Source organism: Heptranchias perlo, chromosome 21 (assembly GCF_035084215.1).
Source record: "Heptranchias perlo isolate sHepPer1 chromosome 21, sHepPer1.hap1, whole genome shotgun sequence".
Classification (NCBI taxonomy): Eukaryota; Metazoa; Chordata; class Chondrichthyes; order Hexanchiformes; family Hexanchidae; genus Heptranchias; species Heptranchias perlo.
The window spans coordinates 41,908,897-41,936,848 of NC_090345.1; the positions used below are offsets into that span (position 1 = coordinate 41,908,897).

At 42.6% G+C, this 27,952-nt stretch overlaps 1 long non-coding RNA gene across 1 annotated transcript in view; it reads right to left on the reverse strand.

The window, feature by feature from the left end:
- Nucleotides 1-27,952, reverse strand: part of LOC137340343 (uncharacterized) — a 347,443-nt gene that overhangs the window by 174,731 nt on the left and 144,760 nt on the right. The window contains exon 2 of the long non-coding RNA XR_010966782.1: nucleotides 18,273-18,353. This is a non-coding gene — a long non-coding RNA (uncharacterized lncRNA). The remainder of the gene's footprint in view (nucleotides 1-18,272; nucleotides 18,354-27,952) is intronic.

The following is a 27,952-nucleotide window of genomic DNA, read 5'->3' on the forward strand; positions in this document are numbered from 1 at the left end:
AGATCCTCTTTTAACATTTGGCAGTGGTGGCTGATTGCCTCCTTACTAAAACGTAGACTCCTCACACACAGCTCTTCCGATATCAGCTCGAAAGACAGCCTCTTCCTGTGCACTCTCTGGGGTCGGTAATAGTTCCTCCTGATGAATCTACGGGCTTGGCGCCTGACTCTTCTTTGTTGTTCCCTGCATCGGCCTTCCATGCTGTACATTACATAAATAAACAGTGGGATCCTGAGTGGAAAAGGCATTTTTTTCCCTGTTTTTTTTCCACATCTTTAAAGCACTTCCAGGACTCTTGATGGCACATAAATTTGAAAAAAATGTGAAAAAGTCTGACACCCAGCTCTCTCAGTCTTTTTGTACAAGTCTCTGACAGCTAAAAAGCCCCCTCCGGCTGAATCCTGGCTTTATTAAATATGCGCGAACTTTAAATGGCAGCAAGACAGACTCCTCGGATCAGTTCAGACAAGACCTAACTTTTTCTGGCGAGTTTAGTCCGTATCTACGACGTCAGTGCAGGAACTTCACACTGTTCAATTCATTTGAACGGGGAGCCAGACGGCAAGATGCTGTTTTTGCGCAGCTTACGGAGGGGCGATGCATCTCAGACAACAACTCCCCCATTTCCGCATTTAACTGCGCATGTGCGCTCGCCGGGAAACTGTTGTCCGATTTGCACATTAATAATGGTGAGCGCTGTTAGCCTCACTGTTATCCTCACAGCAAAATCCGGCTCAGTATGTTCATCTATGTTAATATTACTAGTTTTATTATTAACATCATCATTAAATTCTAACAATCGAGCATTGTCTTCAAGAGTGAAGACCGATGCAAAGCACTCATTTAAAATTTTCGCCATACCCCATGAGTCCTTCGTAACCTGCCCTTGAGCATCCTTCAATGGCCCAGTACAATCTTTGACAGTTCTCTGACTCTCCACGTAACTGAAAAATCTTTTCCCATTACTTCCACAATTGTCTACAATCCTCTTTTCCATTATCCTTTTAGCTGATCTAATAGCAGTTTTCTTTAGCTGTTCCTTGTATTTAACTCTGCTTTGTTGAGTATTAGACGCCTTTAGTTTGTACAAACATTTTTGTTTACATCTATTTGTATTTGTACATGAACAGTCAGCCACCGTGGCTTTTTCTCACCACACTCCTCTTAAACCTCCCCCATCGAGACACTATTCCAACACCCCCCCCTCCCCCGCTGCCCTGATCCACTTCCGAACCCTCTCACTGAGACATTTTCCCTAGTCCCTCATGCAGACGAGTTCCCCCACTGAGATATTTTTCCAACTCAAACACACATCCAACCCCCTCTCCACTGAGACACACTGACCCCCTCAAGTCACTTATTAACCTCCACTCCAATTGATATAAATCATATGGATACAATTAACAGTTTTGATCATGATACCGGAGGTAAGGGACAGGAGGGCAGTACGCAATGGACCTGAAGGGGACTCTCCTCAGAAGTCCGGATACAACAGCCTCGGAAACAAATAGCAGATAGGTAAATGCTGTCTCTAGAAGCTAGCGGACCTGGTGCGATGTGAGGAAGAAGATGGCTGACCTCAGGAAAGTCACTAAGGTAAGGTTAAAGTACAGTTCAGAATGCCAAGTACCTGTCTCAAATCAGAATTTCTTTCTGTTCATGTAGGCCAATACATTATGCGTAGGGGCTTCGATGGTCATCAATCACTCCCTGTACTTTAGGAAAGCCAACAATCCAGTGGAATTGAGCAGCTGTTGCTGATCAGTGGAAAAGGCGATATAGCTGTTGACCCTCCTGAATAAAGCATCAGAAACTTTTTTGATGCATCTACAGATAGCACATTGGCTGATACTGTCATGAGTTAGCTTGGAAGGAGGTGGAGACACAAAAATTGAGAGTCATTGGTCACCTCGACGGCCATTGGGAATGCTGGGCTTATGTATAAGGTTGAAGTAAATGACACAGCATTATAACTGTTAAGCCTTAGTGTCAGAAGTTAATGCTCCTCAGTTATTGCCGTCTAAGCCTGAGTCTCTACATACAGGGACAAAGCAACAGTTCTGGACAGAGATGTCTGGTGGCACTTTTGGTGCCACCTGATATCTCTGATCCTGCTTATCCTCCTCTGCTGAGTCATGTGCCAGGGAGCACTGGAATCAATTCCTATTGTAGTGAACGCTCTGTCAACAGAAACTCAGTGATACAGCAGCTCCCTTCAAAATCCTGACAAGGGAGAACCTGGCTGAGCTGCAACACCGAATTCATATGGGCAGTAGATATGTATTGTTCATGTGATGATGAAGACTAATTTGGTGCACTAGCCCCCTTAATTAGTAATGATACTGGCAGCAACTACCACAATGAGGCTAATGCATTGCTTAAGCTCAGTGGCACACAACACCTTCAGCATCTCTACAGCTATATTGTGTAGCAAGTAAGTGCACATTTCCCCTCTATGTAAAGGTTTGAACTGATAGTGATTTGTAGGCGTAAATCTCTACTACATGTATGTTCCCTAATATTTCATAATACAGTACTGTACTATGATCAAGGTCTTACTGATGGCAATGTTAAGCTAAGACAGAATGATGGATTAGGGCTGAAAAAGAGGAAGAAAGAAAAGGAGTGAAGGTTGAAGATGAAATAAAGAGTGAAACAGTGTTGGCCAGAATTTTTAAGAGAAAAGAGAGGGCTGAATAAGTGGGTAGATGAAAGTGCAAATTATTTTTAAAAAACTAATTGAACAAGTTTTGCCATATTAAAACAAGACCACTGCAACTTATTGTATCAACTGGTTGCAGATCTAATTGATCAGAAGACTATTACTTACAAGATCAATTGATGTGAAAGGCAAATATCACAGTAGTCAACTGTTGTAGCCAGCGTTGTGCTGGGGCAAGCTGTCTTGATCCAATTGGATTTTGCGCAATGAAGCAAAGTTGTAATATAATCATTTAACTTTCATCAGACATTCCAGAATAGGCACAAACTTTTGTCTTTCTGCTATATTTCTAGGTGTTGGTGAACATCAGAATGAAAATATTATAAGTCATAAATGTTTAGAAAAATAACAGCTAGTTGACAGCCCTTACACTTGCAGTCCTGTCATTTTTCTAGATTTAATTGCTGAGGGCTTCAAATCATACCTTGATCATTGCCAAAATATGTCAAATAACAGGAAGGACATCACTGAATTTTATCTGGAACTCACAAACCTATTATTCAGGAAAGTACTTAGCAGTCTGATAGCCTTCAGGCCCCAGAGCTATTGCCTTATACAGTCATAATATAACTTCAAATGCCAAGCACAGCAATTCAAGTGTCAGTTTAGGGCACTGCTTAAGCTGGAATCTTAGTTCGCTCTGAATCAGTTTTTAAGAATATTGCACCACATGCAAGTAGTATCTCTGGTATACAGATGGCCTTGCCTTTGATTGGAGGAGACATTGTTCATACCTCAAGTAAATAGCAAACGCTTTGATTAAATGAGGAGTCTGTTGGGAAGGAATTTTGTATTGGAGGCTTAGGGGATGAAATTCAACTTCGGTTGGGGTAAAAGACGGGCGGTAAGGAATTGGCCGCTCATTATACACTCCACCCGATCGTCATCGGGCAGGGCGTATAATCGGAGGCCGATTTGCTACCGCCCGTTTTGCACACCCACGGGAGTTGAATTTCACCCCCTTTCTAGCATTCATAGAATGTGGATCAGACTGAAAGTTGAGTAACGTTAACGTTTTTCACTCATTCACCCTCCATATACGAATGGGACTTTTCCAAAGCACTGTAGAAACAGGTGGTCGACAGGTGAGGACCTACATTCTACAACCGACTTGGAGCATCGTAGTGTCAAAGTGCTTTGGGGAGAAATTGGATAAGGGTCCGTTCTGGGCGATGGTAGTGTGATGCGCTGCCATCCTGCGCCGAGCGGACCCTGGGCAAACAAGACGCAAGTTTGGTCTCCAGGGAGCACTTGCCTGCAACTGACGTTCCTTTCCAGGCCTTGCACGTGGAATGAATGCAATTCGCACTTTCCACCACCAGAGAGAGCTCAATCTCTTAAAGGGAGGATGTTTTTTAGAAATCTCTTAAAGGTAGCTGGTACCTGTTATTTGATGAAAATAACAGTCTATGTCTGTATGGAGTCTGCACAGAGATCAGACATCACACACGGAAAACACAGATGCAGATCCCATCCCTATGTTTGCACACTGATGAGTTATGTTAAAATATTGAATAAAGGTTGCACATTACTAAATCCCACATCACCAATCTGCCGATCTGAGTTGGTACCAGGCCTGCGAGAGTGCATGCACCAAGGTTCTCTGCTGATGCACTAGAGACCTTGGGTGCAAGAGGTGGACTGAAGGAGGGACATCCAATATCCGCAGTGGGGGGGGGGGGGGGGGGGGGGGGTTGGTGTCAGGCAAGAGCCCCTCCGGACATATACTCAAAAGACAGTGGGAGGCAGTGGGGGACGAAGTCAATGCCAGGCGCACAACATCATGAACATGGATGCAGTGCAGGAAGAAGTTCAATACTTTGACATGAGTGATCAAGGTGAGTGAGGTCAACTGACAAGTGGTGTCTCCTACCAACTGCACCACGCACTACAACCCCCATCCCCCACATACCAATAAACTCCATCAGTACTCAACTCTTCCAGTCAGATGCTTCTTCCCGCCCTTACACATTGCCACTGTTTCAAGCCGCCCACCCCACAACTCACAGGCCACACACACTGGCAGCTATTCAACTATGACAGGCACACCACCCAGGCACATGTCCCGCTTTCTTGCAGGAGAAGATGGCGCATATCAAGAGGCAGCAAATGGCCATGGCATTTAGCCCCTCGAGCCTGCTCCACCATTCAGTGAGATCATGGTGGACCTGTGACCTAACTCCATATCCCTTAATACCCTTGGTTCACAGAAATCTATCAATCTCAGATTTAACATTCACAATTGAGCTAGCATGAACTGCCGTCTGCAGAAGAGCATTCCAAATGTCTCCCATCCTTTGCGTGTAGAAGCATTTCCTAACTTCACTCCTGCACATCCTGGCTCTAAATGTTAGGCTATGTCCCCGCGTCCTAGTATTGAAGTCTAGGAGACCTCCAAAACCAGTTACAAATGTCTCGGCAGCCAGAGGCAATAATCCAGCCACTAATTTGCAAATCCTGCATGGTCCCTTTAAATAGAGTCAGTGGGGGGGTCCTCCAGGCACTCTAAGACACGTTCAGATGGTCGGTGTTAAGACTGTGCGTTGAGTTGAGCATTAAGTCCCAAAATGGTGTCTATCATTTTAAATCAGTGTTGCACACTGATTGAAGCCATTTTCTCCCTACTTTACATGATTCCAGCGTTCGGGGTTAGCTCCTATGCCAAGATGACGTCTGGCGCACGTCACGCAGGAAACATGCGTGCGCATCCAAGACGCCATCTTGGATGTCGGAGGGGCCGTGTAGCGCCGAAACAACGGGCGCTACACTGCCCAATTTAGCGCCCCTGATCTCTGAGCTGACAGGTCAAGCAAATAACACTTACTAAAAACAACTAACTCTCTTGCAGAGAACATTGAAAGGAACTTTTTGTTTGTTTCCGCAAGAAGTGGCTGCTACATGAGCTGAGCAAACTCTGAAATTCCCTGGCGTTCCTGCTCTACTATAAGCAATACCCAATTTGCTAATCTTTGTTTTGATGAAGCTTTATTTCACTGCTTTATTTAGCTAAAGTCTTGTCCAAGAATGAAATCCAGAATTGCAAGATAGGCAAAAAAAATGTTCATTCTTGTAACAAAAATACATGTTTGCCTTTGGTTTTACGTAGTTTGAAATAGCAGTGGTAACTAAATTTAAAATGGAGTCTGCCCCTTCATTAAGTACAAAACAGGCAACCTGAGCTGTTTTATCTATACATGAATTAGCTGCAATAAAGACTCTCTTTGATAGTATGATGAAAGTGTTAATACGTGCAACGTGGAGCAGAGACTTACAAGATGTACGGTGTGGCCATGAGGGGAAGCTAACCTGCCGTGTCATCAGGGGTCATAGCAAGGAGCAGAGTGCCTGACCATGAAGGGAGGGAGAGTACTGAATCCTGGACTGGGCAGAACCAACAACCTTCTGACTCAGAGGCGAGAGTGTTACTGACGAAGCGAAGCGGCCATACATAACAGTTTAACTTCTACAAAGTGATGTAATATTGTGATATTTCAGTTCGTAAGAGATGCAGAGCTGGATTTTCCTTCTTACTGCTGCCCATTTTCAAGCAGTTTTGGGGTGCTAAACTGAACAAAATCAGGTGGTATCACCTAACATTGGAATATTGAATCTAAGAAGTTGCACCAAAATTATCTTTGGTAAAACCCACCAGTCTGCAGTCTTTTCACTCAGAGCCCATACATAAATGGTGGCAGGTGGGCATAGCCAAGCTCCTTGAGTTATTTTCAACTACCATCCCAAAACTTGACCTCTGAGAACCCTACAACTTATATAGGTGCTGGTACGAGCAGCACCGCGGTATCCCTGAGGTGGATATTGTATTGGGGGGACCATCTTGTTTGATATATTTGAAGCTTTCAGAATCGTTGCCTGGACATCGATGTTTGCTCTGGAGCATTCTAGGAGACTTCTGCCATTTATATTGAGTACAGGAGAAATTTATTTTTGGACTGGAGAATTCGATTTCCCAATGGAACCCTTCTCTTCTTGTTTTATAAAGAGGAGGAGGAGGAGGAGGAAATGGAAGAGGCTACACTGGAGGAACATAGAGAAAGAGGCATCACAGAAGATGTTTGTTTCCTACACGTAAATACTCACTCAACACTGTTTACAGACCTAGAAGGTTTTACCTAGAATTCTCTGCCCGTCAGTATCTCAGAAAGCTATGTATCTCCCTGGAGGTTACTGGGGAGTTATACCAACTACTGAAGACCAGCAGCCCACTTCAACAAGCAAAACAGCACTGTTTCTAGCAGTTAAATTGACCACTGCTTTGATTTCTTTTTGCCACAGGATTTTTCCAGGCAGCCTCGGGTAACCTTTGTCACAGCAGTCAAGCAGCTGCTCACCGTTGTGTAAAGAAAGTCACTGATGCTCTGTTCAAGTAGGCCTTGCACTTTACTACTTTCTCCATGGAACCTGAGAAGCAAGGAGAGAGAGCAATCCAATTCTACAGAGTGGCAGGGTTCACAAAGATGCAAAAAACAATTGGTTCAACTAAAGAGGCACTGAAATTCCCATATGACAACCCCCTCAATTTCATGAACAAAAAAAAGGTTTCATTCGTGCAGGTCATGTGCAATAGCACTCACCTTAAGCTGCACATTAATGTCTAGTTGGCTTAATGTTGGTGGTAGGAACAATAATGGAATCTTTACTCAAAGATGTCATAGAAATACATCTAGGAACTGAAAATATGATAAAGAGTAGTCAGCATGGATTTCAAAAGGGAAAGTCATGCTTTACCAACCTTATTCAATTCTTTGAAGAATTAACAGAAAGGGTAGGCAAAGGTAATGCAGTAGATGTAATATATTTGGATTTTCAGAAGGCCTTCAATAAGGTACCACATAGTAGACTCATGACTAAGGTCAGAGCATATGGAGTCAGGGACAGGTAGCAAAATGGATAGCAAGTTGGCTGCAAAACAGAAAACAGAGAGTAAGGCTTAAGGGTAGCTATTCAGACTGGCATAAGTTGAAAAGTGGTGTTCCACAGAGATCGATGCTAAGACCACTGTTGCTCACAATTTACATTAAGATTTGGACTCGGGTACCGGAAGTACAATTTCAACATTTGCAGACGACACCAAATTGGGAGGTGTAGTTAATACAATGGAAGAATGCAAGAAAGACATTATTAAACTTGCAGAATGGGCGTGTAAATAGCAAATGAATTTCAATATAGATAAGTGTGAGGTGGATTTTGGTAGGAAGAATAAGGAGGCCACATACTGCTTGGATAATAAGATTTTAAATGGGGTAGAGGAGCAAAGGGATTTCGGGTATAGTCACACAAATCACTAAAAGTAGCGACGTAAAGTTAATAAGGCCATTAAAAAAAAGCAAACCAGGTACTGGGGATCATTTCTAGAGGGATAGAATTGAAAAGCAGAGAAGTTATGTTAAACTTACATCAAACCTTAGTTAGATCACACTTGGAGTGCTGTGCACAATTCTGATCTCCATATTCTAAAAAGGATATAGAGCCATCGGAGAAGATGCAAAAAAGATTCACAAGGATAATACCAGAACTGAGAGGATATACATATCAGGAAAGGCTGAACCATCAAGAAAAGAGAAGGCTGACGGGTGACCTGATAGAGGTCTTTAAGATAATTAAAAGGTTTGATAGGATAGACATAGAGAAAATGTTTCCACTTTGGGGGTGTCCAAAACTAGAGGTCATAAATCCAATGGGGAATTCAGGAGAAACTTCTTTACCAAAAAGTGGTAAGAATGTGGAATGTGCTTCCACAAGGAGTAGTTGAAGCAAATAGCAGAGATTAATTTAAGGGAATGCTGGATAAGCACATGAGGGAAAAAGGAATAGAAGGATATGCTGATAGGGTTAGATGAAGAGAGGTGGGAGGAGACTCGTGGGAGCATAAATGCCGGCATAGACAAGTTGGGCCGAATGCCCTGTTTCTGTGGTGTAGACTCGATATAATTCCGCTATCCTGGACGCTGTCATGTTGCTTTCGTCATGCACCAATCCATCATACCAGCCCTGATTGCTCAAAAACACTTATCAGGAATGGTTATCTGGGGATCAGTGTTACCCCAAGGTCATGACTTATGACTCAAAGTACCTCATATGCAGACAGAGTGATTACAAGAACTGTGATACGACAGACAAAAGGCATTCCGAAATCTTGTTTAAGGTGCCTGGATAAATTTGGCGCAGCTCTGCAATACACAATAGCAAAAGTCTCCAGAATCTTCGCAGTTTACTGAATCCTCCATAATATTGCTATGCGGAAAGGGATGCTACCTCCTGACGCTGAAGGAAATGACAATGATGGAGAAAACGGTGAAGGCTCTCTATCTCCACAGTAAGAGGAGGGTGCACAGTATGGAGAGGATCTGGAGCAAGAAGAGCCATCAGCCTGCAGCCAGAGAAAGGAATAAATGTTGAGAAACCAAATAAGATTTTTCTCCCCCTGCCTGTTCCTCCACCACCTCTAATGTCTCACCAGAACTTTTACTCCAAAGGCTTCTGTAGCTTTCCTCTGTAGTACAGAAGACACACTCTCACAGCTCACTAAGTCCACTAAGTTGCAAACATGCTCAGAAATGAACTCTGTAGTCTATGTGGTCAAAAATGTTTTACCTTCCTTAACAAAAGATTCCAATAATTTCATATATTCTAACACCATTTATCTCTTAACACCATGTCTATGCTTTTGTCCAACTATCTTATTTGCTCCAGCTCCTAATTTACTACTTCTAAGAACTGCTTCCTGAATGACATAAGGTTCAGAGGTGGTGACTGGGAAGATTTCTCTGGAGCCTTTGAGGACTGTAGTTACTCTTCATCTCAGTGAATCTGCTGTACTTGAGGAACTCGCTTCTGGTTGTCATTCCCTTGCATTGCTAAGAGGTGCTGGGTCAAAGGGTGCATTGCCCAGGTCCAAAGCTCTTTCAAGTGTTAGTGTTGGAAGGAGCCTTAAAGAAATTTGCACAATGTCATAATCATGAGAGAGAGCAACATCTGTTAATGCTCTCTGCAGCCCACCAATGCAGGGAACGGACTCAGATGTGCTACTGGTCGGTGTCATTACAAACACTATCAAGTCTTGAAAGTCCTGGGCAAGTGTTGTTTTCAGGCTGACCCTCAAAGCATCTGTTGATGCAGTGGTAGATACCACCAATGTCCTTAGAACCATCTCATAACACCATGTTGCCACAGATATCTCCTGGACTTCTCACTTCCTCCTGACTGCATGCACAGAAAACATCTTCACTTCCTGTACACGGGATCTATATTCCTGAGTCATTGTTATTTTGAAGACTGAGGCCTTGGAATCTGGGTCGCTAGGTTCCTTAGTGGAGTTAAAATGGAGGTGATCGACTTACTGATCCATTCCTGCTCCATTGCCATTTTAATTCAGGCCTTCTTCTGGGCAACCCAGCGTCCACCTGAATCAGGCAGGAGTCGCATTAATCTATGCAAATCGGGGCTCTATGATGTACATAGCACGCCAATGCAATTTTGAGGGTCTACTGAGCCATGGAAGCTCTGCTCAGTGAAACCTGATGATCGAGAGGAAGGGGCCCCAAAAAGGTAGGTTTAGGATTATTTTTGTGGGGCCAGGAGCAGCAGGAGTGCTCCTCTGGGCTTCACAAGAATAATATGGGCTGCTGCCACCCTGGGCTATCCCTTCCCTAGCCCCCCGCACCTACCTTCGTGCCAGCTGGGTCGTCCGCAGGGCCACCCAATAATGTGCCGGCCTAGAGCCGGCAAGACGCAGCAGGCCGCCTGTTTGGGGCATGCAGCTCTCTGGTGGCACGTCAATGAGGCCTGGCTCTCAAAATGAGTTGGGCCTCCAGCAGGAGAGAGCGGGTGGCTGGCTGGTGGAAAATGCGGGCCAGCCACTCGATAGTTAAAATCCCCACCCCACTAGTGATGACATTTCCTTTCAATGGAAGAAGCAGGTAATGGGAGATAAAATTTTGACAAAGCAATTTGCTGAGAAAGAAAACTCGAGACAGTTATGACAAGAAAGACAGATGAGACCCGAGAACTGTCCTTTCTGCGTGCCAAACAAGATAAAGTAGATCCAACATCAACACCGTCAACATCATGGGGTAAAATTTCTAGTGTGTGATCTGTACCAAAACTGTAATAGATATACGATTTTGTTACATATAGGAAACAGAGTAAACCTTGTTCCATGTGGCATTAAGAGGTTAGCAAAGTAGTTATTTTTAAGTGAAAGAAACTTAAAAGAACCCACAGGTTTTAGAAGCATTTGAAAACAGCTTGTTCAGAACCAAGATTCAAATTACAAGTAGTCATAACCTGAGGAACATAAGAACGTACATTTCAAGCACTTCTCATGCAAAATGTTCCCCAACAGCCCTTCCCATCAAAGTCAGATGATAGGCAGAAATAAGAGTAGCACAGAAAAGGAGGAACACAGACTTTTAACACATTTGGAGACAGCTAACAGCATTTGCAAATACAATAAATTCTCTGGTATACGCAGGTTGAAGTTGTAGTTCTGCCACCAGTGAGCTAACACCTATGAGACTTCCAGGTGGATCTGGAAGCCTTTAATGTGGAAGCTGCCAATAATGTAGCACCATCTGCTGCAAGTTTTCTTCTTGTAAATAAGTCAAGTTTCTCAAGAATCATGCCATCAATTGGAATCACTGGCAATTGCCATGTCAAATCTGATTGTCCATCTAAGCCAGAAGTTCCTTTCTATGCAAGATCTTGAAGGATCAGTTAATGCTGTGAGCTGGAAGATTCAAGAATCATATCGTCCTTAGCCAGGGTGGGATCACAGGCATGATCATTTCTTCCTCCAACTCATGGATGGTTCGGTCCAAAAATACTGAAATTCAGACACCCTATGTGAAACTCCTTAAAACCTATATAGAATTATACATTTTTTGACATAAATGGTTTCATGCACTCAAGCATCTGATATAAGGTACCACTTTCAGGACAATCACTGGATGTGAGACCAACTGCAGTGCCTTCCATTTCTGGGGGGACACAGTGCCCAGAAATTGAGGTTGAAGTTTAGGTAGAGCTGTTGTGAAAGGAATATACCTTTAAATAGTTTAGATATCTCTTGATATAAAGGGAATCTATTCTGGCTGTACACAAACACCAATACACCAAGAGTATATAATGGTCAAAATTGTAATATTGGATCCTGAAAGTCCTGTTCTCAACTGTAATCCTAGTTCATACCAGACCACAATGTCTAGTAAAGCAACATTTATTAATTTAATCTCAACAAATTTATTATTCAAAGCCATTTACTTGGTTAGCATAAATATCGCAATAATATTTAATCAGCACTCACAGTCACCAATTTCGAGCCAGGACAATATCTTCGGTCATTAACCCTTCTGCCAGCCATATTGGAGGACTCCCTGGATTAAGATTCAAGTTCCCTTCAGTGGTCTGGCTGCTAGCAGCGTTTGGGGAACTCTGGGCAGGATGCGAGTCCCCTAAAGTTCACAGTCATGAAGCACAACCAGGACAACATCTTGTTTTTGGTGCTACAGCTGTTAGCATGATCCAGCTGCTAGCATGATCCAGATGCTAGCATGATCCAGCTGCTAATATGATCCACCTCTTAGCATGATCCGGCTATTAGCCTGATCCAGCTGCTAGCATGATCCAGCTGCTATCGGTGTTGGCTGGTCAGCATGCGATTCCCCCAAATCACTGTCCAAAATCACCCTTTTTATACATCACTTTTCCTTCGATTTCAGTTAGTTTCACAAACACCTGCAGGCTTGATTGCCCTCTCATGTCCCATTTATTGATAACAATGATCTGCTAACTTAGACCGGCATTAACTCAGATGGCTACGTTCCAAGTTATACACTTCTCAACAATGGGGTTTAGTTCAACTCAGACATTCAGAAGACTCCTTCCCTGTTATCTGCTTCAAGGTTTCTTTAATTAAATTTGCAGTGTTTCAATGTTAATTGGTTCTTTTCCTCCAAGGTGGTTTGTGAGAAGAACTTTCCAGTTACAGCAATTAATGGTCCTTGTCTGCTATCTCGAAGATATTATTCATATGTTTTTAAGTCATCATGTTTTGAATAATAAGCACAGAGCACAAGTATTGTTCTCATAGTTCCTTTATTCTCACAGTTGCATTTGTTCTCGCAGTTTGTAACTGGCTTTAAGTAATATGATTAAGCAAATATAAAAAGCAACTACTTTAGATGGTATAAAATATAAAGAAAGAATTTGCATTTATGTAGCACCTTTTATGACCTCAGGATGACCAAAAGCGCTTTATAGTCAATGAAATACTTTTGTCAAGTCTCTGGAGTGGGACTTGAACCCACAACCTTCTGACTCAGAATATATATTGTATATTATTTTTTATACTATAAAATGCAATTATACATTACTACGGATTTCCCTCTAAAGAGTTCCCTGTGAATATAGCTTCTTCCCTCGTGTTCAGTTATTTGGACTTTTTCTACACGGATATTGGGACTTTGCAATGGTTGGGAGATGTCCTATACTTCATCTGTACTCAAAGCACAACAGGCAAGACTAAGAAAACGTCCTGCCCCCTGTTGCTTTAGGAACCCTACACAGTATATTAATCTAGAAGCTACTACGCCAGGTTGTAAATTATGCAAAAACTTGTGAAAATTTGAGCTGCAGACACAACCATTAAGTCAATATTAAAATATTTATTGGCACTGGTAATTCAACCCCCAACTGAGTTAAAATTTGGAGATATGCATTGAGTCAGCAAGCTGCCATGAGGCTGAGGAAGCTTATGAAAAGGAAGTGCCTCCCCTCTTTCCTACATCCTTTTTGGATAAGATGATGGAGTCCATCTGAGAATCAGAAACATACCTTTTAGTCCTGGGTGGATCAGCCAAAGCCAACAGTTTCTTATGAACTCAGTGGAATATGAACCTGGCCTGTGCTTTACCAGTGCTGGATGTGGATCCAAGGCCAATGCCACATGGGACAGCCCTGTGTAGGTCTGTGCCATAATCAGGAGAGAAGAGGCAGCGACCATGTCAATGAAACCAGACATCTGTTGAATTGGCCCCTCAACAGACTAGAAAACTACACTAAAGAATTCCTTCTACTCAGCTTCTAGAGTGATGCACTGCTTTTTTTTTGTTGTGCAAGATACATGTTGGTGTTGGTGAGTGGTTCCTGAAGCTAAAATCTTCCCTTGCTGGTTTTCAGTATCAAAGTTGGATTCGATCAACACCAGAGCCAAACCTAATGTGACTACTTCAGACAATAATGAAGGCTGCACTAGTGCACACAACAGAATCATCTGAGCACCAGTCATTGTCTCAGACATTGACAGTAGGAAGCAGTAGGCTGATAGCAAATCCCAGAGACCAGGCTGACCTATGATTAATGGTGGCAGACACTGTGTCAGTTCCTAAGGACCATGATGCCTCCTCCCCAGCAAAATTAACCATTACAAAATGTGGCTCGACAACAACTTGCATTTATATAGCACCTTTAACATAGAAAAATGTCCCAAGGCACTTCACAGAGGCATAATCAGAAATAAATGGATGCCAAGCCAAAGTAGATGTTAGGAGGAGTGACCAAAAGCTTGGTCGAAGGGGTAGGTTTGAAAGAGGGTCTTAAAGGAGGAGAGGAAGGTGGAGAAGCAGAGGGCCTTAGGCAGAAAATTCCAGAGCACGGGGTCTAGGCGGCTGCAGGCAAAGCCGCCAATGGTCAATCCTTTTTGGAATGTTTCTGGAAATTTTCCTTGCGAAAATTCAATTGCCTATCTAAACCATGAGCTGAGGCATGCTTCTGTGTGGAACCGTAATCCAAGGTCTCACTGTGCCTGGAGAAATATAGATACAATATCCTTGGGCCCTTGTGTTGCATTTCAAACAGGCGTTACAGTTTAAAAAGTCTTGTGACATTGAAATATAGCAGATGGATGTTATGGGTGTCAGTCACTGGGAAGGCCCTACATTTGATGCAAATTTTGAAATCAGAAGCTGACATTGAGCAGTGGCCAAGTTATACTTCAGTGAGTCAATACTAAGGTGGTGTGGTTGTCATCTGGTCTAAGATGGCACTGGTGCCGTGGTGCAAGAAAAAAAATTGTAAAATTAACAAGAAGTAATAAAACTGGAAAAACGTTGCTGCAGAATAAACTGGACTAAAAGAAGAATTATGAACTCTGAAATAGAATGAAAAAGATCCTACGTCCAACGAAGAGCGTGTTTTTCTGAGGTCAGGCCAGAGGCACATTGTTGGAGCAGAATAGAAGGAGCTTTGCTCTACATCTGGTTGTGCTGCACCTGACCAGGGAGTGCTTGAAGCTGACACAGAGAGCTGAATTTTCCTCCGCTACTCCACCTGAAATCAGGCAGGATAGCATAGAAATGGAGGGAAAATTAGGTGCTGAGGACCACTGCCTCAACCTTCGAATTCCATTCCACACAAACCTGCCCCTCCGCCTCCCTCCAGAGCACCCCGGAGCACCACCACCCACCACCCCCCCCAAAAAAAAGAGAAAGCCACCTTTGGATGTTTGAAACGTGGAGAGTTCTAGTCCCCAGCACTAACATTCATTGACTTGAGTAGCAAACTCTAAGTTGTAGTTCTGCTGCTACTTGGGCAACATGACCTTCTATTTGAAAACTAATGCAGGTTTAAGTAAAGGTAACTAACTCCCTTCAAAACAAAGAAAACATCCAATAAGCAGTGGTTTGATCTCTGTGATGTAAGAAACGGATGTGTGGGAAAACTGATGATGGGAAAAGGATATGAAGAGTACACCTAGATAATGGCTTACATAAGGAGGGAGAAGATTAGGTCACCCACACACTGTGCACAGTTCTTTAGGTGATTCTCCCCTATAGCAGGGTGTCTGAACTAGTTGCCTTTTGTGGGCCACTTCGGTGTGTAACATGGAAGCTTGATGCCACAAATAAACTTATTCTCAGTCTTACCTTTCTTGATGTTCTGATTTAGAATCCAACAGGTAACAGCACCAAGAATAGCCCTTCTCAAACTTTCAAGCCCAAGAAATTCAAACTGGACACACCAGTGAGTAACAAATATAATTGAGTTGCCTGGGCTTCATGGGCTAGATTGCCAGTGGTCAAAGCTGGAAATGACCTTCAGACTGTAGTTTGGACACTGTGCACCGATTGAAGAACTAAAGTTCCCAGTTATAAGTAAAAGTTAAATGCATAAGCTTTTTCTAAGTGTGATGACTGAATTGTAAAATATTTTTTATTAAGGTGCTTTGTTTAACATTTTAAAGGCAGATTAATGATAATACGAGAGATAAAAAGAAAAAAAATGCACATGTTGGAAATGGAAATAACAAAAGGCTCAAAATAAATATCAGGACCATCATTACCTGTAAAGAGAGCATCTGAGTTATCAATTCAGGTGTAGACTCTTCTACAATGCCTGATGAAGGGTCTACAGCCTTCTGGGAAAATATCTACACCTGAAATATTATGCAATCTTCTTCACAGATGCTGATGAATCTACTGGGTATTTTCAGCACCTTCTGTTTTTCATTAATAATATATAATAAATATAATATAGCGGTTATAATTGGTGCCACAAATAGCACCTACTGTTTAAAATATTGGTCACTCATACAGGATGGCTGTATTAAATAAGCTGCCATGTCACATTTTAATGGATGTGGGCTGTATCCACTCTTGGTTAAAGGTAAAAGCAATATGACTTTGACTCACAGTCTGGACTGAGCACCAGATACAGAACACTTTTATTAATTCATTTTGCACTTACTTTGCAATATTATAAATCATTATCAATTGTGATCATTCAAGAGTAACCCTAACCTGTGAGAGTTAGACTGCTGGTATTGGTCAAGGATTTGATAACGTATCCTCAAACAACTGCAACTCCAGGGGGAATCCAAAGAAGCTATATTTACATCTAATTTGCATATTCCATTTATGATATATTGAACAAAATATTAATTAACAAGTCCTTAGGACTTGAAGTGCTAAGATTTCATTAGCTTTAACAGAAATATTATCAGGTGTAAAGTTCTTTAGAAGCACATTTAGTTCAGTATGGCCATATACAGTTGCTATTTAGGCATTTACTGTACTCAAACGGAAGTAACATTGATTACTGTAGATTGTCCTTGTTGCATAACTTCCTTCAATAAATCTTAAAACCACGTAAAAGGGTAATGCATTGAATGTAAAATACATGGACTTCCAAAAGGTCTTCGATAAGGTACCATTTAGTAAACTCATGACTGAGGTCAGAGCATGTGGAGTCAGGGGACAAATAGCGGAATGGATAGCAAACTGGCTACAAAAGTGTAGGGGTTAAAGTTAATTACTCAGAAGGGCAGAATGTGGGAAGTGGTTTTCCACAGGGATCAGTGCTGGGACCACAGTTGTTCACCGTTTAAATTGGGAATCGGAAGTACAATGTTAAAACTTGCTGATGCCATCAAATTGGGGGGTATAGTCAATACTGAGCAAGACTGCAACATCGGGAGAGGGTGGAAGTGATCAGGAGGGAGGGGGTGATCGGGAGGGAGGGGATGATCGGGAGGGACAGGGAAGATTGGGAGGGAGGACGATCGGGAGAGATGGGGAAGTGATCGGGAGGGAGGGGACGAATGGGAGGGACTAAGGGTGCAATCGGGAGAGTAGGGTAAGCAATCGGGGGAGGAGGACGATCGGGAGGTAGGGAACGATCGAGAGGCCCAGGGACGATCAGGAGATTGGGGTAACTGATCAGTGGGAGGGGAACAATCGGGAGGGAGGGGCGATTGGGAGAGGGCCAAGTGGGAGTTGGCATTGGTCTTCAGCACTGCAGTGGAGCCTGATTCAGGCATGGGTCCTGGGTGCCTCTTTTTCTGCCCACACCAATATAGCGGGCAGCGCACTTCCAACGCGGAATGTGCGTATGCATGTCAACCACCATATTGGACATTTTGGCACCTGTTTAGCGGGCAAGGCATCAACCAATTTCCAGGCCTTGATCTTAGAGGAATGCTGTTAATGTAAAACCTGAGGAATTTAGTCAGAAAACCAAATATTAATCAGAGCCCAAGCGAAATTGTTCAACAAAATTTAAAACTTAGTTTGCTTTTCATCAGCACTACTGATATCAAACTTTTCTCTTTAATGAAATACTTATGACCAACAAAGGCTATAACCTGACAGCATTTCAGCATGCTGTAATGAATTAAAGAATTACTGCCCTAAAGACGGAAATATTGTCCTTCAACAAAATAAAGCCATCAGTGCAAACCTAGGGAATAACAAATCTAGCCTAGCTCGCAACGATGCCCAGTGCAATACTTCCATAGGGATGTTACAGTAACACAATACACCGTTATTCAAGCTTTCCTTAAATCTAGCAGTTAAGAATTATTTTACTTGCATGACTATGCAGAATCAGACAGTCTTTCCTGTACTAGACCAACCCTTTACATGATGGCTGATCGAATGGTCACATGTCTAACAATGGTCTTGCTTTAAAACATTGGAGGATTCACATAACAGTCTCCTTTTTGCAATTGTGCAGAAACAAAAAAGATGCCTCCTACCTTATTTCCTAAACTCTCTGTTAGTGACGGTGAAGTGACAGCAGCATGGAGTGCACCCTTGTGAATTATGCCATCATCTTCCTGCAAGACAGTGTTATTGATTAGTATTACTTCAAGGTCTTTACCTCAAGTGCAGAATTAGGATTCATTCCCTTTCCTTTTGAACTCTCTGCATTTTGGATAAATTACACCGCTTTCTATGAATACATTTTAATCATTAAATAATATTTTATAGACAGTGGGGACATTGTTTGCAATAAACAGTATCAAAAGCAATCTCAGTTCTAGATAATTTACTTAACTCTTCAAAGTTGGCTTTTAAACTGATGCTTCTATAGTTCCAAAATTCTGATAAGATTCTTTTTATGAAAGCTACCTAGTCCCTCCCCCACATCAGTAATACTTACAAAAATAAGTAGCTCCATCAGAAAATTCAGATTTAAATCAAATTTGTTTTTCCAGATATCAAAAAGGAAAGTTTTCAAGGCTGAGTTAAAGCAATCACTTCTTTATTTGTATTGCTCATACTTCAGAACATCAATCATTGTTCTCCACACTGTGACAATGGAAACAAAGTCTAATTTCATTTTATTTTGGAAAGAATACAGTTCACACATTTTAATTTTTGAAAGAGATAGAGGGGAAGAGAGATAGAGAGAGAAAGAAAGAGACTGCAAACTCTTTTATATAAAGCCTTTCGCAACCTCAGGATGTCCCAAAGCACCTTCCATCCAATGAAGTCCTTTTGAAGTGAAGTCACTGTTGTAATATAGGTAACACGGCAGCCAATTTGCGCACAGCAAGTTCCCACAAACAGTAATGAAATAAATGACCGGAGAATCTGTTTTAGTGGTATTGGTTGAGGGAAAGGGGACATCGGGGAACACTCCCTTGCTCTTCTTCGAAGTAGTGCCATGGGATCTTTCACATCCACCTGAGAACAAGCCAACTTTTTGGGTGTGACCTGCATGGGTAGAACTAATTGTGCATGGTGGGAAACTTTAGTTTTTCAAAGCAGAAAACTAAACACCGTTGCAAACAATGTTCTTTAGTTATTTTTAGAATACTTAAGAGTGATTTTAGTTAATATTTTTAAATCATAGACTATTGGTATCATAAAATGTTACAGTACAGAATCAGGCCATTTTGCTCATGAAGTCTGCACCAGTGCTTTTCTCCACATGAGCCACTCAGTCTATCCTACTCTCTTGCTGGCTCCCCATACCATTTAATATTTCTCTTTCCAAACAATGATCTAATTTCTTTTTAAAGGAACTTATAGATTCTGCTTTAGTAATGTTTTGTGACAAGAGAAACTTACAAGTGAATGTGGCACAATAAAGTTGTGGAGTCATGCAGGCTTAACTTGGTACCATGATTTGCACTCATTTCAATTATAGTGAAAAATGACAAGGTCATAATAACTGAGGACCTGGTCACCCCTATTTCAACATCTACAACACAGCCTGCAGACACAGTAAAGGCTCATAATTTAACAAGTGACTTGCGAGCTCAGGTGGTGGAAAGGAGGGCAAGGTCCTTAATTTCATACACTACTGTTCTTGAGTTCACGTCTTTAGTTTAAAAGAAAGAATTTGCATTTATATAGCACCTTTCATGACCTCAGAACATCCCAAAGTGCTTTACAGCCAATTAGGTACTTTTGAAGTGTAGCCACTGTTGTAACGTAAGAAACACGGCATCCAATTTGCCACAAGCTGCAATGACCAGATAATCTGTTTTAGTGATGTTTGTTAAGGGATGAATATTGGCCAGGACACCGGGGAGAACTCCCCTGCTCTTCTTCGAATAATGTCATGGGATCTTTTACATCCACCTGTGAGGGCAGACTGAGCTTTGGTTTAACATCTTATCTTAAAGATGTCACCTCCGACAGTGCAACACTCCCTCAGTACTAATGTAGCAAAGATACAGGAAATAAATCAAATGGGATACAGCAAATATATGTATGAATTTCAAATTGCCAAGGAAACATTTGCTTTTTTTGGCAGCATAGATAAAAAAGCCTAACTTTTTAATGGAAAATTAAAAATAACACTTCATCAAAATATTTGGATTGCTCATGTAAAACTGCATTGATCCCAATGATTAGTAAATATATTAAACACAATCTGAACAGTTTCAATCGAGTAAATAAGGAGAAACTGTTTCCAGTGGCAGAAGGGTCGGTAACCAGAGGACACAGATTTAAGGCCAAAGAGCCAGAGGCGACATGAGGAAACATTTTTTTACGCAGCGAGTTGTAATGATCTGGATGCACTGCCAGAAAGGGTGGTGGAAGCAGATTCAATGTATCTTTCAAAAGGGAATTAGATAAATACTTGAAGGGAAAAAATGTACAGGCCTATGGGGAAAGAGCAGGGGAATGGGACTAATTGGATAGCTCTTTTGAGGAGCCAGTACAGGCACGATGGGCCAAATGGACTCCTCCTGTACTGTATCTACTGTGATACTATGGCTCTATGATACAAATACTGTTAAAAAGAATTAGGTAACTGCAGCTGAATATTTGTGAATTTATGAACTGTATCAGCAGACTTAGACGATGTATGAAGGACAGGTCTACAAATTAGAGACTGCCCTGTACGGCATTGTGCTCTGTTCTAGTTTTATTATCTTCCAGTTTAGTAAGTAAATCCCAAGAAGTACTGCCTTTCTGACAGTACTGCAACTCTTATTTTAAATGCTGTCTCTTTTGACAACCTCCCTGCCCATCAATTACCAGACCCTATGGTTATTTACCAGTGGTGAGGAATTTAAAATGTAATTAAATCATATTGATAAAGATCACTTTCAAGTACTGCAAAACTAAAGGTCACAGCTACAGCACCGAAATACGATCAGACATTTGTAGCAAATAATCAACTAATTCAGATACTGAACAATAGGTGCAGTTAAATGTTACAGGAAGTGACTGCAGTACTCAGAGAATGTTGTGGTTCTCAAAGTGGTTACTAGAATATCCAAATATGAACAAATTCTGTGTTCTTTATTCTGGCATCATAAAGTACTGAAGTTGCTTATAATATACTGACCATTGACTACTACGCACTTCAAACAACAGAAGAAAAACACTGCACACAAATAGAGCACTATTCAGCACCAACATTTCAGCCATTTATGTGCTGAAATGTTGGTGCTGAATAGTGCTCTATTTGTGTGCAGTGTTTTTCTTCTGTTGTTTGAAGTGCGTAGTAGTCAATGGTCAGTATATTATAAGCAACTTCAGTGCCATGTTATTTTCAAAGACGCAACTTAGTAAAGATATTCATCAGAAACATGACCAGCTGTCCTCATCTGAAAAAGATGAACAGCTTACAATTACCGAGGACATGTGTTACATACTTATAAACAACAATAGTGCAAATTACTTCAATCTTATACATTTGTTACAAGGTAGAGTAAGGGATAAAGGAATTATTTTGAGTGCATTTTATGCTCTTGGTAAAATGGATCAGTGGCAAGATTTTAATGTTACCCTATATTTTATTATAATGAAATGCGCGTCTGCAGTAGAAGTACTATAAAACAGTACTTTTCTTACTCACCTTCTGGCATCATAAATTTAACAGATGGCTGTGTGAAAACACACCTAAAAGCGTTTATTCTGGTGATTCAATTTTATTAGCACTAAAATAGCAAAGTTTACCTAAAGGTAACCTTACAATTGAATGCTCCAATGTGACATTGCAGGTCAGCAGCCAGCCGAGTGCAGCGGCTCATTTGTCAGTAATGTGCAGTGTGCTATATTGGCCATTCACATCTATTCAATGTTTTGTGCCTGCTGCATGCCTGGCATGCCGTAGCCAGTGGGAAAGTATCCAATGTGTTTGTAGATCAAGAACCATGCTGATTGCTTCAAATTTCACAATCAAAAAACACTCACAAACACACATAATGCACTTCACTATCTCTCAGAACAATGTATATATTCATTAAAAAATAGGAACCATTCATTAAAAAAAAGGAACCAATCGTATCCCTGAAAAATACTGCAGTGATTGAGTGCAGGTACTGTGCCATCTTTCGTCTGATTGCTATCGCCACGCAGCTGTTGGCAATCTCATTTCTCTCAGCAGCACACAGTCTTCCCGACTGTGCCCCAGATTCCCTCTTGGACCAGCGGTTGCTTGTTTCACGTCCCCTCGCATCACACCTCTGTGACTGTTGTGCTGTACAGTCTCACACACCACGTGGGCTGATCATCGGGGTCAGTGAATCGTCTGGCGGTCATTCGGTGTGACACATGTGACTTCGCATTTGCTTGCTGGACTCTGCGAGGCTGTATAATGCTCGAGTCATTAGAGATCTGATTCAGGCTCCTGTTTTCTTAGTCAAGCAATGAAACCCTTAAATGATCTGGAACAACTTCCAGAAAATGATCCTTTAACATTAAATGACACGATTCAACAAAAATCATTACATTCTCTCCCTCTAACTATACATCTTTCATTTCCATCACCAGTTCTCCGTAACTACAGTTATGAGCTACAGTCAACTGTCATGTTTCAGGATTTTTGAACTATGCCAAGAGAGCATCTTTGTGTAATTTATGGTAAAAATGCTATTAAGCTAAATGTAGCTCTCAAGAAGTTAAACAGCAAAGCTGGGAAAAGTTGATTAGAATTCAGACAAAGAGTCTGAACCAGAATGCTTTAGGCAATGCATTTCTATTGATAGGAGCACAGCATGAGGTGTCTGCTGAGAATATACTCTTGAAGAAGGGGTGATGTGGAGATGCCGGTGATGGACTGGGGTTGACAATTGTAAACAATTTTACAACACCAAGTTATAGTCCAACAATTTTATTTTAAATTCACAAGCTTTCGGAGGCTTCCTCCTTCCGTTCACCTGAGGAAGAAGGGGTAGTTGGTTTGGTTGAAATGCTTATTGGTGAATCCCCAAACAGGGAAGGAGTTGGAAGCCCCATTCTTCCACTTTCTGCGAATACTCAGAGAAAAAGAGACACTTGGGCAGTCAGTCAGGTTTCGAAAAAGGGACAATGAGGGGTAGGTCTCGGACCTGGAGCCAGTAGCTAGGTGGGAAGGAAGCCTTGCCTAGTGAGAGGAAACCCACTTGACTGAAGCCCAGAGCAGGTCAGAATCAAGAGGCTGACCAGGAAAAGTTAAGCGAGCCCATTAATAGTGTGGCGTATTTTTATTATTTTTCTTGTTCTCAAGGTGGGGTTCTCTAGTTAGTTGAAACAAGGTGAGATCTGATTACCACTGCTAGTCTGTACGTCCACTTGCTGGCTGTAAAATAAAGCAGCTTAATGATTCATATCTACCTCTTCTCGCTAAAGTGCTCCAGTCCATCTTTGGAAAGATTGGACAAGCGCATTGACGGCATGTATGGAAGACACAATATCCCAGTTCAAATCACAAATGAGTCCTGTTGTGGCACCCGTAGTTTACGCTATCATATAATTAGATATTGGGCAGTAGGTACACAGTCCTGAATGCTTGGACAGCTTATGGGATTTACCAGCACCATTCTACCCATAGCATTTAATTTTACACTTATACTTTCCAGGTGTAATGTCAAAAGCAACAAGAATTACTCATTTACTACTTTACAACCTGTACTGTCAGCTTTGGCTCAGTGGTACCACTCTTGTCTCTGACTCATGGGTTCAAATCCCACTCCAGGGTCTTGAGTACATAATCTAGGATGACACTTCAGTGCAGTACTGTGATACGCTGTCAGAGGTGCTGTCTTTTGGATAAGACGTCAAACCGAGGCCTCATCTGCCCTCTCAGGTGAATGTAAAAGATCCCATCTTCTTCTACTTGAAGAAGAGCAGGGGAGTTCTCCCAGTACCCTGGACAACATTTACTCTTTAACCAACACCTAAAACGGATTATCTGGTCATTTATTTCATTGCTGTTTGTAGGAACTTGCTGTGTGCAAATTGGCTGCCGCACTTCCTACATTGCAACAGTGACTATACTTCAAAAAAAGTACCTAGTTGTCTATTGGGACTTCTGAGGTCATGAAAGGCCCTAGATAAATACAAGTCTTTAATTTTCTTTTCTTCCTTTGCACTATACATCAGATCTATATACAGTACTTTACTGCTAAGTGACAACACCAGCCTCTTTGCTAATATTTCTTTCCCTAACCTATGAGGTTTCTGAAGGCAAACATCATTAAAAATTCATCTTTGTAATTCAGTTTCTTAAAATTTGAAATAAGGTTAGTTTTGACAAAATTATTCTACAAGTAATTATGGACTGCATCAAATTGGCACCTTGCTCACCACTCTCATAGTTAACGCAGCTTTCTCTGTCAATTCAAGTGTACACTGATGCTTCACCCCCGGTTCCTCTGTCTCTTGCCTGCTCAGCCTCATGTTGCACTGCTGCTCCTTTTCATCAGCCTGGCACCATCATTCGTTTTCTTTACACTTGTGCCGATATCACTCCTTTCCCTTTCCAGAAACAGTCACCAAAATTCAATCTCACGTTAGCACTGAATCCTCTGCCACCAGTCCAGCCAATTCCAATTCTTTCTCTCCTTTCACTGTCCTTGTGCTGAAAGTATCACTGTTTGCTTCTCTTGGTTTCATTTAAACAGCTATGCTTGGTTCATACGTGGTATCAATCACATTTTAGTTGCCACCTATTTTTGTGTTTTAGGCTTTCTCAACACCTTGGCCCCGATATTTACAGGGAAGCAGTGAGGGAGCAAAGGGGAGGTTTAGCAGCCGGGAAACTCAGAAGTACGGGTTTCCTGGAGGCCTGCCGAATTTGACAGCAGGACCTGATTAAAATTTTTGTATCAGCCGCAGCCAGATTGAGAGGTTGGCTGGCTGTCGGGTGGGTAGGCCTGGGAGCGGAGGGAGGGAGGTGAGTTGGACATCGGGGAGGAGATCGCGGGGCGGGAGTTGGTCATCCAGGGGTGTCAGACATCGGGGTGGGGGGGAGAGATCGCGGGGCAGGAAACGGTCATCAGGGGGAGTCGGACATCGGGGGGAGATCGCAGCACGGAAGTCGGACATCGGGAGGAAGATTGCGGGGCAGGAGTCGGACATCAGAGGGGAGATCGAAGCACGGGAGTCGGACATCAGGGGGGAGATTGCGGGGCAGGAGTCGGTCATCGGGAGGAGTCGGACATCAGGGGAGAGATCGCAGCACGGGAGTCGGACATCGGTGGGGGGAGATCGCGGGGCAGACCATCCAAGATAAAGCAGCCCGCTTGATTGGCACCCCATCCACCACCCTAAACATTCACTCCCTTCACCACCGGTGCACAGTGGCTGCAGCGTGTACCATCCACAGGATGCACTGCATTAACTTGCCAAAGCTTCTTCGACAGCACCTCCCAAACCCGTGACCTCTACCACCTAGAAGGACAAGAGCAGCAGGCACATGGGAACAACACCACCTGCACGTTCCCCTCCAAGTCACACACCATCCCGACTTGGAAATATATCACCGTTCCTTCATCGTCGCTGGGTCAAAATCCTGGAACTCCCTTCCTAACAGTACTGTGGGAGAACCGTCACCACACGGACTGCAGCGGTTCAAGAAGGCGGCTCACCACCATCTTCTCGAGGGCAATTAGGGATGGGCAATAAATGCCGGCCTCGCCAGCGACGCCCACATCCCATGAACGAATAAAAAAAAAATCAGGAGGGGAGGAGAGGATTAGACACCAGGGGTTTGACATCGGTGGGGGAGTCAGATATTGGAGGGGGGGGGGGGTTTGATCGCGTAGAGCTTTCAATTGTGGGGGGATCAGCCAATCGAAGGGGTCCGATCGCAGGGTGATTTACAGTAAGCTTGGTGGGCCGAGGGAAATCACTCCTGCTCCTCTTAGCCCACAAGCAGTGCTGGAAAGTTACTTGCATGTTCCATTCGGCCATTCCCACCTCCCTTCAGCTGCTGAAACCCAGTCGGCCAGCGTTAAATCTGGAACCGAAATAAAATCTCAGGCATGCAGCCTCATTAAAATATTTTAACGATGGGCCTGGCTCCGGAGAGCAGGTTGGTCGTCCACCCCCCCCAACCTGCCTCCGTTAAAAACAGATGTGGGAGCGTTGAAGGTGGGTCGGGGTGAGGTTTCCCTTTTATTTTATTTTTAAGCTTCCCCCCGCCTCCCGTCCTGGGGAGTGAAAATTACCCCCCTTGTTCTCACGCAAATAGTCTGACAACAGTTTCCTTGAGCAGACTGCGTCTCTTCCAAACTAAAACTGGTGCCATTTTCTCTCCAGTCCACTGAGTTAGTGTAGGCCAAGTCTAACAATTAACCACAAACATGTTAAATTGCATAGCACATCAAAGGTGCGATTTTAACCCTGCTCGCCTAGCGGAAACCGGGCAGCTGGGCAGTTAAAATCACCTGGGACACTTACCCGCCAACATCTCACTCTCTTCCTGCAGTCAACCTGTCCTCCTAATTTAACCCTTTGGTCTTGGCATCATTCTAATGAATTTGCACTGTACCTTCTCCAAGGCCAGGGTATCTCTCCTGAGGTGCAGTGCCCAAAACTGAATGCAGTTCTCCAGATGGGGTCTGACCAAGGTTCTGTACAAGTGAAGCATCTCTTCCTCACTTTCGTATTTCAACCCCTCGATATACATTTCATTAGCCTTTTTGATTAATTTTTGTACCTGTGCACCAGCTTTGAGTAATTTGTGTACAGGGACACCTGAATCACTTTGCTCCTGCACTGTTCCTAGTCTTTCACTATTAAGAAATATTCTGATTGTCTTTCTTGGATCCAAAATGGATGAGCTCACACAACCCACAATGAACTCCATCAGTCATAGTTTTGCCCATTCACTTAGTCTGACTATGTCCCTTTGTAACTTTCTACTCCCATTTCCACAACTTGCTGTGCCTCCTATCTTAGTGTCATCTGCAAACATGGATATACAACATTCTATTCCTTCATCCAAGTCATTGATATATATAGTGAAAAGCTAAGGCCCCAGAATGGATCCCTGGGGAACACCACTTGTCACATCCTGCCAATCAGAGAACATTCCCTTTATTCCTACTCTCTGTCTCCAACTACTTTGGGAGTTGAGAAGAAGGGAGTTTGGTACAGAGAGTTCCATTTATCTTTATTTTAATTTGCTGTTTTCTGTGATTTGTGCTTCTGCCTCTTTTTCCACATACTTTAAAGACTTACAAATATCACGGTCGCCTCAAGAGCTGAGTCTAGAGGAGAACGTGTCCAATGTGAAATGTGTAACATGTACACATTTAAGGTAAGTTTGGGAAGAGAGGGCATTGACATTCGGCACTACGGTTCATTCACATGCTCTAAATGTGTAGATATTGAGTCTTTTAAGCAGGAGATCCACAAATTGAAACAACAAGTGGGAGACCTGAAATACTCGGTGGATTTTGACGACTTCCTTAATCAGACAACAGGTAAGTCTATTTCTCCACTTGACTCCACTTCTTTCTGTACTCTGGATTGTACTTTTGCCTTCGAGAATAGATTTGCAACTCTCACACAGGAAGAGACCGATTCCAAGACAGAAAACAGCAGCACAGCCATGCCTGACAGCACAGCCCACTTTGCCTCCAAAAGATAGCGAAGCAAGGCAAAGCAGAATGGAAAGGCACAGTCAAAGAAAGAGAGACAGGTAGGACAGAGGGGAATCTGTTGTTCGGCATACTGACACCACGCTGTGCAGAGACAA